The sequence below is a fragment of the Dioscorea cayenensis genome, chromosome 3 (assembly GCF_009730915.1).
Source record: "Dioscorea cayenensis subsp. rotundata cultivar TDr96_F1 chromosome 3, TDr96_F1_v2_PseudoChromosome.rev07_lg8_w22 25.fasta, whole genome shotgun sequence".
Classification (NCBI taxonomy): domain Eukaryota; kingdom Viridiplantae; phylum Streptophyta; class Magnoliopsida; order Dioscoreales; family Dioscoreaceae; genus Dioscorea; species Dioscorea cayenensis.
Genome location: NC_052473.1, coordinates 1,040,103 through 1,056,391, shown reverse-complemented (window position 1 = coordinate 1,056,391; position 16,289 = coordinate 1,040,103).

Genomic DNA, 16,289 nt, shown 5'->3' with positions numbered 1-16,289 from the left:
TAATAAAAAAATAGGACATATAAGGAATATTATGAAAAATATTTTTTTGGGGTAAAATTTGGGGGTTGTAATTGGAATATAATTTTATTGTAGTAGAACCAAATTTGATATTTTGGATAAAATTTTGGTACTATGGGTTAGAGATGATCAAATCTAAAATATTTATTAATTTAAATGTATATGAGTATTTTAATAATTTTAGGGAGGAGAAAGGCGAGGAAAGTGAGTGGAAATAGGCAGAAGGGTGAAAAATTAAAAAAAGGGATGAGGGCCATTAATAAATGAGCTTATTCACCAATCCTCTAGAGACGTGCATAGATTTGCATAAATTTGAAGTTTACATACATCTACTTGGCTTATATTAAAATATATATATATATATATATATATATATATATAGCCTAGAATATATAATAAAATTTAGACATTTAAGATCCTTGCATCTAGGTGATGCAATAAGCTCTCAATCCTACCTTGTGTTCTCTATTATAGTACTATTAAATCAGTTGATCATCTATTTTTTAAGTATTTTTGTTAGCATGTATTTAGCACTTCTTCAATTACATATTTAGAATATCTCCAACATACATACATAATATTTAAAAATCAAATTTTGAGAGCCGGAGATATTTAGAATTTTTTTTCAATGATCTATATTGTATCTCTATTTTACTTTAGTGCATCCCTCTGTACTCTTTTTTTTTTTTAAAAAATTTAAGTGATTTATATATCTTTTCCAATATATATATATATATATATAATCATATAAAATAGCATGTAGAGTGATGGAAAATTATAAACACCGAGGATAAATCAATGTAATGTTGTGAGTGGGCCGCAATGATTTCAAATTTGGATTTAATTAAAATGTTGACAAATGCGGCACCAAATTGGATGGTGAGGAATGTCCAATTATGCACTCTGACAGCAAGATAATATTTTCCTATCAATCACCTAATCACCAACCTCTTGATAAATATACATGGAATATCTTTTGGTGAATAATTACTCTATATAGATATATATATATATATATATATATCACTAATGAACCCCATTTGTCACCAAGAAAGAAAGTCCCCATTAAAAAATAAATGAATAAATAAGTAGCTAATTATAAGACGGCCACCAGCAAATTTATATTACTGAAATGGCATATGTCTTCTATTGGAGTTGACCGGTAATGGAGTTTGACCCAAGCCAACTACTGAAATGACATAAATACTCTTCCACGGACTTATATTGCAAGCGTCTTCTATTGGAAATTTATAATAACAATCAACGAGTTTTGATTGACAACTAACCCAAAAATCAATGAAAAACATCATAGAATATGAATTATTTTATAAATTAATATAATGAAAGATGTTATTTCATACTAATGGTGAAATTGGGATATAGACTATTAGAAATCAAATTTTTGTTCCTCCCACATATGGTAAAAGTAGAATACTTGCCATCGAAAGTATCTTATAATAAAAATAAGAAAAACGATGCTAAAGTTCATTGAATCTGTTCTCTCTAACTTTTCAACGTACTAATTAGGGTAAATTTCAAGAGTGAATCCAATGACCCACAATATAGCTAAATAAAAAAGTATTCATCTTATAAATTACATAATATAACACATACATATAATAAAATGTTAATTAAAATGTTAATTATTTTTTTAATTACATTGGTTTATAAAATAATCCAGCATCTTGTCATTTTATCCCTGCAAAGGTCCTTCATAGTCTATAAACATTGTCACTCTCCCTCTAAATAGATATATAGATATATTTATATTTATAATAGCAACTAATAATTCATCCTCTTATCTATATCTTCTTTTCTATATCTTTCAATATGCAAGTTGGGAGGGCGGTTTATTTATAGCCATTCAGGGTTCGAATAGACAGATATGTATGATTGATTTGATTCAACGGTCTAAAATACACTAGTAGATGAAATAATAACAGTGCTAGTGACTGATACAGTGAATGTGGTCGGCTGCTATAATAACACCTACAAGGTTACTACAATAGCGTTTGCTGTGTCGACATATACTGAAGTAGATATCCATTTATTTACAATATTCATAACAATAAAGTTTTTTTGGGGTTTTATTTTAAATATTATATATTTTTAAAATAATTATGTATATAATTACTTTTTAAAAAAAACCTATTTAGGCAAAACGGTGATTAAGTCACAGTTTTTCATTGTTTTTTATTTTTTTAATTTATTATGCAATTTTTCATTTGAACCCTTTTTTGAATTACATTTTTGTTTTTTTGTAGTTTTTTAATATTACCTTTTTACATTTTAACCCCTCAATAAAAAGTCATAATAATCAATACACTATTCAGAAATGCACTGTACATTTGGGTCTAATACTATTATTATACTATTATTATACTATTCTCAGGGCCTTGGGTGTTGGTCATATGTGGGAAACAGTGATTGCACCCTTCCAAAATTGCAGGGTAGAGGGATTTTTCTAAGAGGTTTATAAGCCACTATAACTGATGCATCCCGTACTAATAGAGGACAACTGCCCCATTAAGGGTTACCAAAAGGCAGATAGATATGGAGGTGCACCAGTTATAATAGTTTACATACATCCTAGAAAAATCTCTCTGTCATGTAACTCTAGAATGGTGAAACACTGTCTCTAATAGGTGACCCACACCCAGGCCTTGAGAATAGTGTAGAAAGAGTATTAAACCCAATTGTACAGAGATAAGTTCTGAAATGTGCATTATTTAATGATTGTTGTGACTTTTTATTCAGAGGTTAAAATGTAAAAATGTTATATTAAAAAACTATAAAAAATTCAAAATATTTAAAGGGTTCAAATGAAAAATTGTATACAAAAATTAAAAAATAAAAAGAAAAAAACCAATGAAAATGGTAAAGGCATTTACGGAAAAACCTAAATCCTTTATCGTTTTCCTTTGATTTAGGGAAACATTGGTGATTTAATCACCGTTTTGCTTAAATCGTATTTTTTTTAAAACGTACTTATTTACATAATTAATTTAAAAATATATAATATTAAAAAAAAGCTTTTCTTGAGGTTAGACACTCAGGGAAAAAAATAAAATAAAAGAGAGATTAAGTGGGATGAAAGAGAAAAGGTGGTAGGGGTATTTTAAGATTTTAGAGGGAGAAAAAGGGCGCGAGAGCAAGTGGAAGGAGAGAGAATGGTGAAAAAGAAAGGTATCCAACAGCACGTAGATTTAAAGTCTATGCGGTCCCTAGAGTACTGGCCCACACACACACAATATATAGATATATATGTATATAAAAAGAACTTATTCAAACTTTTCTAATATAGAGAGAAATATCAAAGCTCATGCCCTAACAAATCCAAGGGGAAGAAGGAGGAGGAGGAAATCATCATCATATCATATCATAAATATATGGGTATGAATTATGAGAAGTTAGTGATGGAGGAGAAGAGTAGCAAGAGAGAAGAAGGGATGCCACTAGGGTCATGGAGGATGATGAGAAGGGTGGTTAGGGTGTATGTGAGGACTAGGAGGAGGAGAAGGTGGATGAGACGGGTGGCATGGGTGGGGCTATGGGTGAAACTCCGGCAAGTGTTCAGGAAACACCGGAGAGTAGAAGGAACGACGACGAGGAGCTATGACTTTGCTAGTTATACCATGAATTTTGATGATGGCAGATGGAAAGAGGAGGAAGATTTTTGGAGATCTAGATCATTTTCTTTTGGGTTTGGTAATTAATTCTACTCATATTTAAACTTAGAGATCATCTGGTGAGAAATTTCATGTAATTGTAAACCTGTTTTATTGTGTATAGATATTGGTTGCAAAAAAAAAGAGAATTGATTAAGTGTGTATGAAATAAGTATGATATTTTGATTTATAATATAATTTTAATGGGTTAATTAAAAAATTTTAGTTTAAATTAATAAAAAAATGATAAAACTTATTTATTACAGTTATCGGTGATTAAATGGATTATGTAATGTAATTGAGAAAAATTGGCTTCACAAGATTGAATAGATAGTATATAATATGATGATCATTATATTAACCATGCATGTGAATGAGTGAACGCGTTGGAGAAAACTTCTACTTTTTTTATAAGTGACCTAACAAGGAGTCCTAAAACCTCAAATGGTTTTTTTATACTAACTAGATCTTTAATTTTTTTTTTCTAGAAAAATGACTAATGTATATATATATTGAAAAATATGGATAAAACCAAGGGCTTTTTGGCTCATTGCTACTGGGTCTCGGATAAATTTTTGAAGAGGTCACTGTGTTTTGGCCAGTTTTTACTTTGGTCATTATGTTTCAATTTATATCAAAATAGTCATCATAAATCAGTTTCGTTTCACCGTGATATTATTTTTAGATTTTCTATCAATTTTATCTGATCTGGCAGACGAAGATGCCACATCACATTAAAATAAAAATTTCTTAATGCTCAACTGGACTAAACATGTCAGCCCCAGTCCACGTCATATTAAAAAAATCTCCAGGAGACTATGATGCTGAGTAGATTTTCTTAACATGATCGTGGACTAGGGGCTAACATGTCCAGTCCACGTCATGTTAAGAAATATTTATTTTAATGTGATATGACATCTCCGGTGGCCACATCAGATAAAATTGACCGAAAATCCAAAAGTGACCTACTGGTGAAATGAAATATGATTTGTGATGACCACTTTGATACAAATTGAAACATAATTACTAAAGTGAAAACTGGTCAAAACACAATGACCTCATCAAAAATTTACCCACCGGGTCTCTTGTGTAGGATATTCATTTCAGGGAGGATTCGAGATCAAACTCAAAACTCATGAAAGATGAGAGTACATTCACTTGTTGAGCTTATTTCACATTTGTTCATAAATAAAGAACGCTTGTTATCTATTTATATATATAAAAAAAGGATAAATTAATTAATTTCAATATTTAACTTCGAAAAGGTGTCTATATTGGGTTTTTTTTTTTATTCATCTTCTCATAGAACTCACTTATGCTGGTCACGCTCGCTATTAGCTAAAGGAAAATAGAACAAAGAGCAATTGAGAGAAGGAAAAGGCATCCTGTATATATTATTATATAAAAAAAAAATCCTTAAACTTATAAATTATATCATTAAAATGGTGTTCATATTATATCATATATGAATCAACTGGTAGGATACATTAATTATTTGTCCTAAATCTTTAATCATATGTGAAAATCCTCCCTCAAAAAATAAATAATATATTTTTTTATATTAATTAATAAATTACAATTTATAAATGTTTAAACTTCCAATTTCATAAAGTATAAAATAAATAGATAAAACAATATATATATATACACAAACGAGTTATCATTTTATTATTAATTTTTATTAGCATTTTGATATGATTAACCTAAGATAACAAAATCCTCAATTTGGAACTCTTGTTTTGGTGTTTGGTTGTTGCATGACTATGAAATTTCTACAGAAATCCACTAAGCTACCTTGGCAAAATCCTTTAGAGGTTGTTTGGTTAAATGTAAGTAGATGTGATGTAAAAAGTTTTACATGTGAAACTTGCATTTGGGTGTTTGGTTTGATGTAAAAGTTAATTTTACTTGTGAAAAGTTTTACATGAGACCCCCCATTTTACAGCATTTTAACTCACATCAACTTTTGCTATGAGTTAAAATACTGTAAAATAAAAGCTTTACAGTCACTTCACCACATTTTCAATTCCAAAAGCAAACACCTACTCAGACTCTCCATCACCGGTGATGAGCTCCACCACCGATGACGCCTTTCTAACACCGACAACGACCTCCACCACCGACGACGGCCTCCAGCACCGATGAGTTCCTCCACCACTAGCGTCGAGCAGCTAGGTGAGATATCTCTCTCTCTCTCTCTCTCTCTCTCTCTCTCTCTCTCTCTCTCTCTCTCTCTCTCAATTGATTTGCTTTCTTCCTCTCGATCAATTGATTTTGTTTGTTTGATTGTTTGGAATCGTGTTCTAATGATGTTTTGGTTGATCGCATTGTGTGCAGATCTTGTGAGGGGAGAGAAAGAGAAGAGGTTAAAGGAGAAGGGACCCATGAGGATTCCCACTAAGGTTCTTCACATCACCACCAGAAAATCTCTTTGTGGAGAAGGTATCTCTTTTTTTTTTAGTAATTTTTACCTAGTTGCTGCTTTGTTGGTGGATCTATTCATTTTGATCTATGCCATCGGTTTGTTCTATGAATTTTGAGGTCTTACTGTTGTGATTATGATATGAGTTATTTGTTAATTCATATATGGTTGTTAGCTCTTTGTTGTGAGGAATAGGATTTTGTTAGTGTGGTATTGAGGGATAATGAAAGTTTGGTGTGCTTAATTATGTTTGAACATTAATCATGATTTCTAGGTAATTCTCATCATGGCATTGTTGTTGGTTGTATGTGACCCTGATCAGGTTTGTCTCTTTGTGCTTGTTGTTGACTGATTGTAGAAATATGTTTTGTTGAATACTCTATGAATAGCCAAGTAATTTTTCATCATGTCATTGTTGTTGCAACCAAATACAATAATTTAAAAATAATGATATTAAACTACTAGTCTTGGATTCTCTTTGGATTGAACTATTGCAAAAGTATTTATAATTGTTTAATTAATTATATAAAAGAAAAATATAAAAAACACAGTCTTGTTTGTTGGTTTATTTTCAAATATATATATATATATATATATGCTTCTACATAAGGACTGTTTTGTTCAATGTATTTTTTATTACTTTTTTTTATAAAAGCACATGTTGGCTGGTTTTTTATTTATTTATTTATCTATTTATTTATTTATTTGTTGGGACTTGGGAGAAGATAAATAAAAGATGAGTGTTGTAATAGTGATAAACTTTCATTGGACTAGGGTTAGAGCCCATAAAATAATTGGGCCAAGATTTTGCATTACTTTATCTATAGTTATGATAGCTTGGGTTTTTGGTATATTGATATTTTTCCTTGTATTATGAACTTGTTTGATCTCTAAATACCATGTGACATGAGATATTTTTAGACTAGGAGCCTTTTTTTATATTTATTTTTACTTGTCTTACATATTGACTACCACAACATGATTTATAGATGGATACAAATTTTGAAGATAAATATGTTGCAGTTGCCTCCGCTGTGTTTGTTAGTATTTTAGCTTTAATGTGGTATAGAGGAAGAAGACTTAATTTGTCATGGGAACCTTACTACAATAGGGATGAACAATGCACCAATTATATTTCAAGAATTATATATAGCTCTGATGCGGCTAGTATATCTATGCTAAGAATGAAACAAACATCATTTTTTGGACTAGATGATATATTAAAGACGAAAGGATTATTATTCAACACATTACATGTAAGTGTTGAAGAGGAAATGGTCATGTTCCTTCACATTGTTGGACACAATGTGAGAAATAGTCATTGGAATGAATTTTTTACGATATGGAGAAACTGTTAGCTGATATTTTCACCATGTGTTGCATGTTATTGGAGAACTTCGTGGTGAGTTAATCGTACCACCTAATACAGCTACTAGTCAGATTATAGCTCAAGATTCAAGATTCATGCCATATTTTAAGGTAAAAAAATTATAGTTAATTATGATTAAATTGGGAAGATCAATTACTAAGCTTACTAATTTTTTTTGTTAACAATTAGGATTGCATTGGAGCACTTGATGGTACACATATTCATATCTCTTTTCCGCATGATATTGTGGCCCATTTTCAGGGAAGAAAACCTTATCCAACTCAAAATGTGTTAACTGCAGTTAATTTTGAATTACGATTTACATATGTGCTAGCCGGTTGGGAAGGCTCAACTCATGATGCACTTGTCCTTCGGAATGCTTTGGAAAGAGAAGACGGACTTATAGTGCCCAAGGTATCATACCATCTTATAAAAATTAAAATATTTAACCTATAACAATTATATAATAACTTGTAACTTTTTGTTATAGAGAAATATTACCTTATTGATGAGGGGTATTCCACATGACCTGGTTTTATATCACTTTTCCATTGTGTCTGATACCATCATAAGGAATTTAGTGCACATTCTCCATAAAATAGCAAAGAATTGTTTAACTATAGACATTCTTCTTTGCGTACATCGGTTGAACCAACCTTCGGAGCGTTGAAAAACTGTTTCAAGATCTTGACGTCTAGTCCATTTTTTCCTTTTGAAACACAAATAGATATTGTGATTGCATGTTGCATTCTACATAATTATATTTTACAAGGAGGTAGTGACATGTACATACCAAATCTTGAAAAGTAGGAACCTAATCCAAATGTCCGCAAGATAAGAACACAATCGCAAGTCAGTGAAGAAACAAGAGAATGGATAGCAATATGAGAAGCAATCATGAATGACATGTGGAGTAATAGATGAAACTAGCTTCTTATATTGTAGTGTTTTTTTTTATAAAAAAAATGTGTACCTTCATTCGGTAATTGCATTATGTTTGTAAGTTTTGATGTTTGCTTGTACGAGACAAATTAAGTATTGTTTGATATACCTTCATTTGTGAGTTATGATTTTTTTGCATTATATTGTAAGTTTTGGTGCGTACCTTCATTTGTGAGTTATTTATTTATTTATTTTTCATTTTACTTGGGTTGTTTTGTTGGCATTAACTCAAATTACATGCAAGTATGGATTTACAGTGTAAGTGAAAATACTATATTTCAACTTACAGCATTGTTGTTTGGTTTGATGTAAGTGAAAATGATATATTTACTTTTTATGTTTTTGGTTTGATGTAAGTGTGAAAAGTATGGTTACCATATAAATAGTATGGTGAGATTACCTCCATTAGTTTTTATTACTAATTATTTAATACTTATCATACAAATTAATTTAAAATAAAATAATTAATTAACTTAAAATGTGAAAATATTTAATATTTATATTTTTAAAAATTTAGCATTAAATTTAATTAACAAGTAATATTTTTTTTTAAACATAAAATTACATTACAAAATATTTAAATCAAAATATAAGATCATTAAAATTTATCCACATATAGCATTCAACATTTAAAATTAACCACATTATTTTTTATATGGCAACACCTAACTATTCACATTTATATATTTTATTAAAACATATTTATTTTTATAGGAGATAGTATTAAAATACCAAACAATGAAATACCAGACAACATGGTACTTGTCTCATGAACAACAAAATAAAATACCAACAATACATTTGCCCAATCAATAAGATAAAATATAACATGGTACATGTCTGATGAACAACAAAATAAAATACAACATGATATAATAATTGTCTAAACAACAAACTAAATACAACAATACATTTGTCCAAACAACAAAATAAAATACAACATTAATTGTCCAAATGACAAAATACAATACCACACGATATTGTCCAAACAACAAACAAAGCACAACCTAATATTTCCCCAATTTAAATTATGCTCGGCGATCATCCCTCAAACGATCAAGAAAGTCATCCATTCAAATGCACCAATAAGAATGAGTTTTATTCATAAATCCATTTGCTAAAGGGAGATTTTGGAGCAAATAGTCATATTCTCGTCTAAGGTCGTATTCACTATAGTGAGCACTTAAGGTCATGATTTCATCAAGCAATTCTTTACTAATAAACTTGCTCTTGTCCGCCTCTAACACATTTGCAATTCTTCATAGTTCAAACTTTACATCTTACATGATTTCTTCATCCGCGTTAGCATGCTTTGCTCGTTTTTTTACCTTTTTTCGCCATGGAAGTGGCGGTCGTTGGTGTGTCATTAGTAGGAGTTTCACTTGGTGTAAAATTATCAAAATCATCAAATCCTTGGGTTTAGTTGTCAAGATCAATTACTGGTGATGCTGGCAGTTGATCCATGCATGCACTTAAGCTCCTAGAGCTTTGAGAACCCGTTCTTACAAAAGACCCCGTTGCTTGATCATTCCCATATACAATAGCCATTTCATCATAATTTTCTATTGATTTATTAATATAAATCTCCTCTCCGGGGTGTTCCTGTTATAATAAAGGTATAAATATCAAAATGGTCCCTTTATTTTTTATTTTATGTCCTTTTAGTCCCTCTAATATAAAATCCACCCTTTTGGTCTTTGTATTTACACATTTTCATCCTTTAGTTGTAAAATCTGCCCTTTTGGCCCTCTTATTTACACATTTTCATCTTTTTTGGTCCCTCTAATTCATCAACTGGAAGGACCAAACGGCATATCTGTCAGTTAGAGGACCAAAAAGACAAAAATGTGAATATACGAGGACCAAAAAGGCAGATTTTATATTAGAGGGACTAAAAGGGTGGAAAACACAAAATAGAGGGACCATTTTGATATTTTGACATATAATAAACATTACATTCTACAATTAGGGTTAATGTGTAAAATGTAATATGAACTATTAATCGTTAACCACAATTTATGACTTGTATGCATATTTGGTATTCCTCTTCCCCCATGACTATTTTTTTGGTGTAATTGCCATACAGGTCCTTATAATTGTGTACTTTCTGCTCTTTTAGTCTTTTTAATATTTTTTGGTACAATTAAGTCCTCATATTTGGTCGAGTTGGGTCATTCTAGTCCACTGTAATATTTTTATGTACAATTAAGTCCTTCCAATTTACACTTACCCATCTACCCCACAGACTAAAATGACCTAACTCGACTAAATATAAGGATTTAATTATACCTAAAAATATTGCAAGGACTAAAAGGGTAAAAAGTATATAATTACAGGGACCTGTACAGCAATTAAACCCTATTTTTTTCTCCACATCATCCTATGGCACACCACTTAAACTTTTAATTTTCTTAATAATTAACCATATTTTTCTTATATGCCAAAGACGATTGTTGACATGTGTACGTGTCACTCACAGCTAGGTTGAACCTCTCACTAACAGCTCTTGCAACTGCGTTGAGAGCAACATTTTTAAATCCCTTATCAGATTTAAGCCCAATATTTTCTTGCTCAACAAGAGATGTTAACATGAAAGATGTCATCATTGTAGTCCATCAGACATTAGTTGATGCTTTCTTCCCAGCCAAGTTATGGCTTTCTAGTATATCTTGAGATTCCATTTGTAATGAGTAATTAGCATAAAAGCAATTATTTAAAAAATATAAATGTTTAATAAAATCATTGAAGACAACACACTCACAAAGAACAACACACTCATCTTTAAGGTTGTTTTAAATCATAACTCATAAATGAATGTACACATCAAAATTTACAAAAAATGATCTTTGGGTTTTTGGAGATCTAACCTCTAGAGTCCATAAAAGCAGACACTAGACTTATTATCTAAATATCTAAATCGATTATTTGACATATTTGGTTAAAAAATGATTGAATTTTTAAGCACTTTGTCTCTTATGATTTGTTTGATCACATCTAGAACAACTCACATGTTATTATCTTGTTATGTAACTCAAGAATAAAAGAAAAAAGAAATAAAGTTAGTGGACTCTGCTTTCGCAGTTTTTTTTTAGCCAAAATGAGCTTCTAGACCGCTAAAAAAAGCATGGGTGTGTATAAGCCTCGGCGGAGCAAGTTAGGGCGGGACCCACACACACATGGGAGCCTGGACCACCCACATCCACACACAACCACAACTCACACTCCTAGAAATGTGTCCACACCCATGAAATTCCTAAGATTCCATAATCAAATAAAGCCTAGAGTAGTTTTTAGGGTCCTGCCAGCAAGATAGAGAAAATTGGTTGAGGAAAGTCTTTCTCTTTGAAGGCGCCCTGCTAATCCTAGGTTGCCTTTGGTGCTTTATCATGGGAATATTTGGATGGGATTTGATTTAATGGGAAGTAATTTATGAAAAAATAACATTCCTCTGTTTGGTATACATTGAAAATTTTGATTAAATTGATGAGAAAGTAATATTTCTGTAATACCCTGAACCTTTGGATACCTGTTGGAAAATATATTCAGGGTATTACTACAGTTGCAGTAAGATTTTTCTACGGAGTAATCTTGTTGAGAAACCCCAAGTGGAAAGAATAAGGACCTAAGTGTAAAAGTTTTTAAAAGATTTTGGGTTAAAGAGTAAAAGGAAAAGGATTGATATAAAATGTTTCTGGCAACCAAGGACTGAAAGGTAAGATGAAGGGATCTTTTTGAAATATTGTGCTATAATCCAGGGACCATTGGATAATTTTAAAGGACCTTTTGAGAATACTATTTTATAATTCAGGGACCATTTGTGAGTTTTTCAGGGACTGTTTTGTAAAAAATTATGTTTTGAGGGATTAAAAGTGAATTTCGGCTGAAGAGTTAATTGAGAGAAAAATCTAGAGCTTGAGTGTTGTTCATCTTCTTCTCCACTGTTTTTGCTACAGTAACCCGAGAGTTAAAAAAAAAATGAAGAAAATGAGAGAAATTAGAGGTTTTTAAAGAGAAAAACTTGGAGATCAGTCGGAGAGAGCTTTCACGGAGGGATGACTTAGCTAGTAAGAGGCTTCCTGTATTATTTTTGGTATGGATGTATGTATGCATGTATAAATATGTATTTTTTTAGTTGGATTGGATGAAAAATGATTATGGATTTGAATGTATATTGATGAGGATGAGAAAAGTAATTGTTGTGAAATAATTTTTGTGTTGAAAAAAACCCTTGTATTTGTGATGAAATTGCTTGGATTGGTGGAGTTGCTTTCGTCGGGATTCTATCGTAGCATTCTTGTAGCACCGAGATTAGGGTTTGGTTTGGTTAATTAAGTTGATGATAATGATGATTAAGGTGTAATGATGATGGTTGAATTGATTTTGTTGGGTTTAACCAAATTGATTTGGTTAGATCAAACCAAGTTGAAATTGATTTGGTTGAGTTGGGCTTGATCAAATCGAGTTGAGATAGTTTGGGTTTGGGTTTGGGTTTGGTTCAGCTTGATTTTTGGGTTAGGGTTTTTGGACTGAACCAAGTTGGTTCAATGGATTTTGAATAAGAATTGGGTTGGTTCAAGATGGTTCAGTGAAATTGAGTTTGGTTCAGTGGAATTAAGGTTGGTTCGATTGATTCAGCAGATGTTTATCCTAAAATTGAGTTGGTTTAAGTGCAATTGAAATCCGGTTGGATTATGCAAGGTCGGGTTTTTAACCGATTGGAGTGAGTGGGCCCGATAGAGTCTATTTTTTTGTTTATTGTATTTTTATTTTGGGTTTAAATGTGTTATTTATTTTTTTATTATATTATTACATTGGGTGTTGTTCGGGGCTTGGGAGGGGAGTTCCGGGCCTAGGAAGGAAACCCAAGGACACCAGGTGAGTTGGTAGTGGCTATTATTTTAAATAATTGATTAATTATTATTATTTTGAAATAATTATTTAATAGCTAGTATTTTTGGAAATAAATGTTTAAGTATTTCATTTTATCATGTTTGATTTCATATATAGTTGAAATATACGTATATTTGTTTGCCATTGATGTTCATGATAACCCGTATTGATACATCGGTTTTGTATAATTATACGTGATTTGTGAATAGTGGAAATACATGTATATGTGATTTAAGTATACAATTCATGTATTTATTTTTGGATGGTTACATATGCTTTGATTTGGAATGATTTGTGAAATCGTATGCGGCGTATTAAAAATGTTTTTTTACCGACAATATTTGTGGGACCGGTTTTTCATTCCCGGTATAGGAATGGTGTCTCGGATTTGGACTTTTCTAGTATCATGCATGTATTGTATTGTGAATGCTTGTCTCGGATAAAAGACGTCGTGATATGATTTATCTCGATTGTATTATTGCTGTATCTACTTGATGATTTGGACGGTGACGGCGGGCTAAGGCCCGACTACTGCAGTAGTGGGTCCCCACGGGCCGACCTTTAGAGGTGGCGTGGTGGACTGAGTATTGATTTCTCGAGGGGCAGTTCGAGTGGGAGCGGAGAGCCACGGCTGGATATTCATCGGGTGGCCGGGGTCAGCGACCGGGTGAACCCAGATGGGTCAGCGTTAGGGACATGAGTTCCTTGACGGCTCGAACCTAGCACGCTGCCACGGCGAAGGTTTAGAGAGTTTTCTAGACCATGTTATCTTTGGGTGAGTGTTGGGTATTCTTTGTATTTTGAATTTGAGATTTATGTTATTTTTGAATTGTGATGAGGGCGCTCTCACAAAAATTTGTGTTTTCTCGAGAAAAATCAAATTGATGTTGATCTATGTTGAATTTATGTTTCAAAAAGTTCTTTAAAAATGTATTTTTGCTAGAATTCCATTATTTGGAAAAGTTGAAAAAATTATTTGAAGCAGGTTGGTATTTATATACTTTATATATATCACGTATTTAAGTATTTGAAATTATTAAGCCACTACCGACCAATCGAATGTCTTTGTCAGGCTGGGAGGCGAGGACCCTAGATTGCACGATTGAGTATAGAGCTAGTCGGGGGTTGAATCCGGGATTGCGAGTGGGTCCCCTTCCTTTCTCTATTTATTGTTGTTGTGATCTTGTAGCGGTTGTACCCGCAAATTAGAGTGATTATATTTATTGTATTTATGTATTTGAACATGTACTTGGTGAAAAATTGTAAATTGTGATTTGTAGGTCTGATTTTGTTTAAAACAGGTGTCGGGTTTCCGGTTAAAAGGGAATTTTAAGCGATGGGTAGCCACATTTACCTCGGTAGAAGGGGTGGGTGTGACATCTTTTGGTATCAGAGCTGTAGGTTGAGATATCCCTGGTTGGTAGAGATCACGGGTTGTGATCTGAGCCTAAGTTTAGAAGTCATGTCTAGACTTAGAGGTTTAGTAGTGATTAGACAGAAAGTTAAGGGCCCAGTAGAAGTATTAAGAGTCTCCAATCTGGTTAAAACCTAAGTTGCATATTGGGAATAAGGTTGATAGTAGGTTTTGTCATTTGAGGCAGAGAACTGAGCAGCACATTGTGATCCTGATCACTGGTTGAGATATTTATTGGAATTGGTTTTATCCAAAATAAGTTAACTTAAAGTTGCCAAAGAAAGGTATTTGGCATTTTCTTTGTTGACTGGTACACAGTGATTTGCAGTTTGATTTGAAAGATACTTTGGACATACCTGTGCTTATGAATATGGAGATTAGCACGTAGTAACGAGTCTTCTTTATCACCTTTTGCATTGATTCTTAAAAGGTGTGTTATGATGTGACATTGATTCGAGTTTGATTTGTCGGACTTTGGATGAATTATGGCAGCTCCTCTAAGTGTAGTTTAGTTGTGTTTAAATAGAGGAGAAGATCGGACTTGCATTTTTCATCGATGGAATTTTTGAGTGTCTTAAGGATTTTTGAGTAATGGAACCAAGGCGTTTGAGACGAGTCGGGGCGAGGATCTCCTCAGGGTATAATAGAAAGAGTAGAGATATTTCCTGGAAGAAGCGTGCAAAGAGAGAAGAAGAGCAGGAGAAGAGAAGTGGAGGAGCAGGAGGAGGAGAGAGGAGGAACGAATGAGGGAAGAAGAGATGGAAACCCATATTGCTGCTCAAGTACCCTCTAGCTCTACTCTTGTTACCTCAGCATCTTCTAGTTCTGTCATTGCTCCTGGTAATCAAGAGCAAGCAATGACTGATGTTTATGTCCCACAAGCTCGTTATGTAGTAACCATGAATACCAGAGATTTTAGCTCTATAGTTGCTTCAGAGCTGAGGAATATCTACATGGAACGTTTTCACCTAGACGAGAGTCATATGCCAGAATTGAGAAGGAGGTATGGAGTTCTGAGGAGTTTCCAACTGCATATGATGATGCTCATGCAGATCCTTAACTCACGGTCTGGGCGAGTTGAGCGATGGAGCAAGGGAAAGGTTGAACATAGAACCGTAGACAAGGATGAGGTTCGATGAGGCGTATGAGGACTTGTGAATAGTGGAATAATCATTTTGTATTATCGTTTGTGTGCTTGAGATGTTTTGTATTCTACACTGTGATTTTCCAGTATGATGTATTCCTACTTGTGAATAAGAAGTTGCTTTTCTTCTGGATTGTGGAAAATACAAGATTATTTTATTAGTATGAGTTTTTGTAAGTGAGGAAGCCGGAGTAACACATCGGAAGAGTTTTGTATACCGAGTGTATAACACAGTATAGAAGGAATCGGGGTTCACTTTGATCATCGTGAGATACTTGGACATCCTTTCACGATGATTGTTATTTACTCTTGAGCATATTTTGGAACAAGAGAGCAGTTTGGAACAAGTGAAATTCGAGTGATATCAGTTGATGTATGCTAAGGAAATTTCGAGGACGAAATTTTCTTAAGAAGGATTGTAA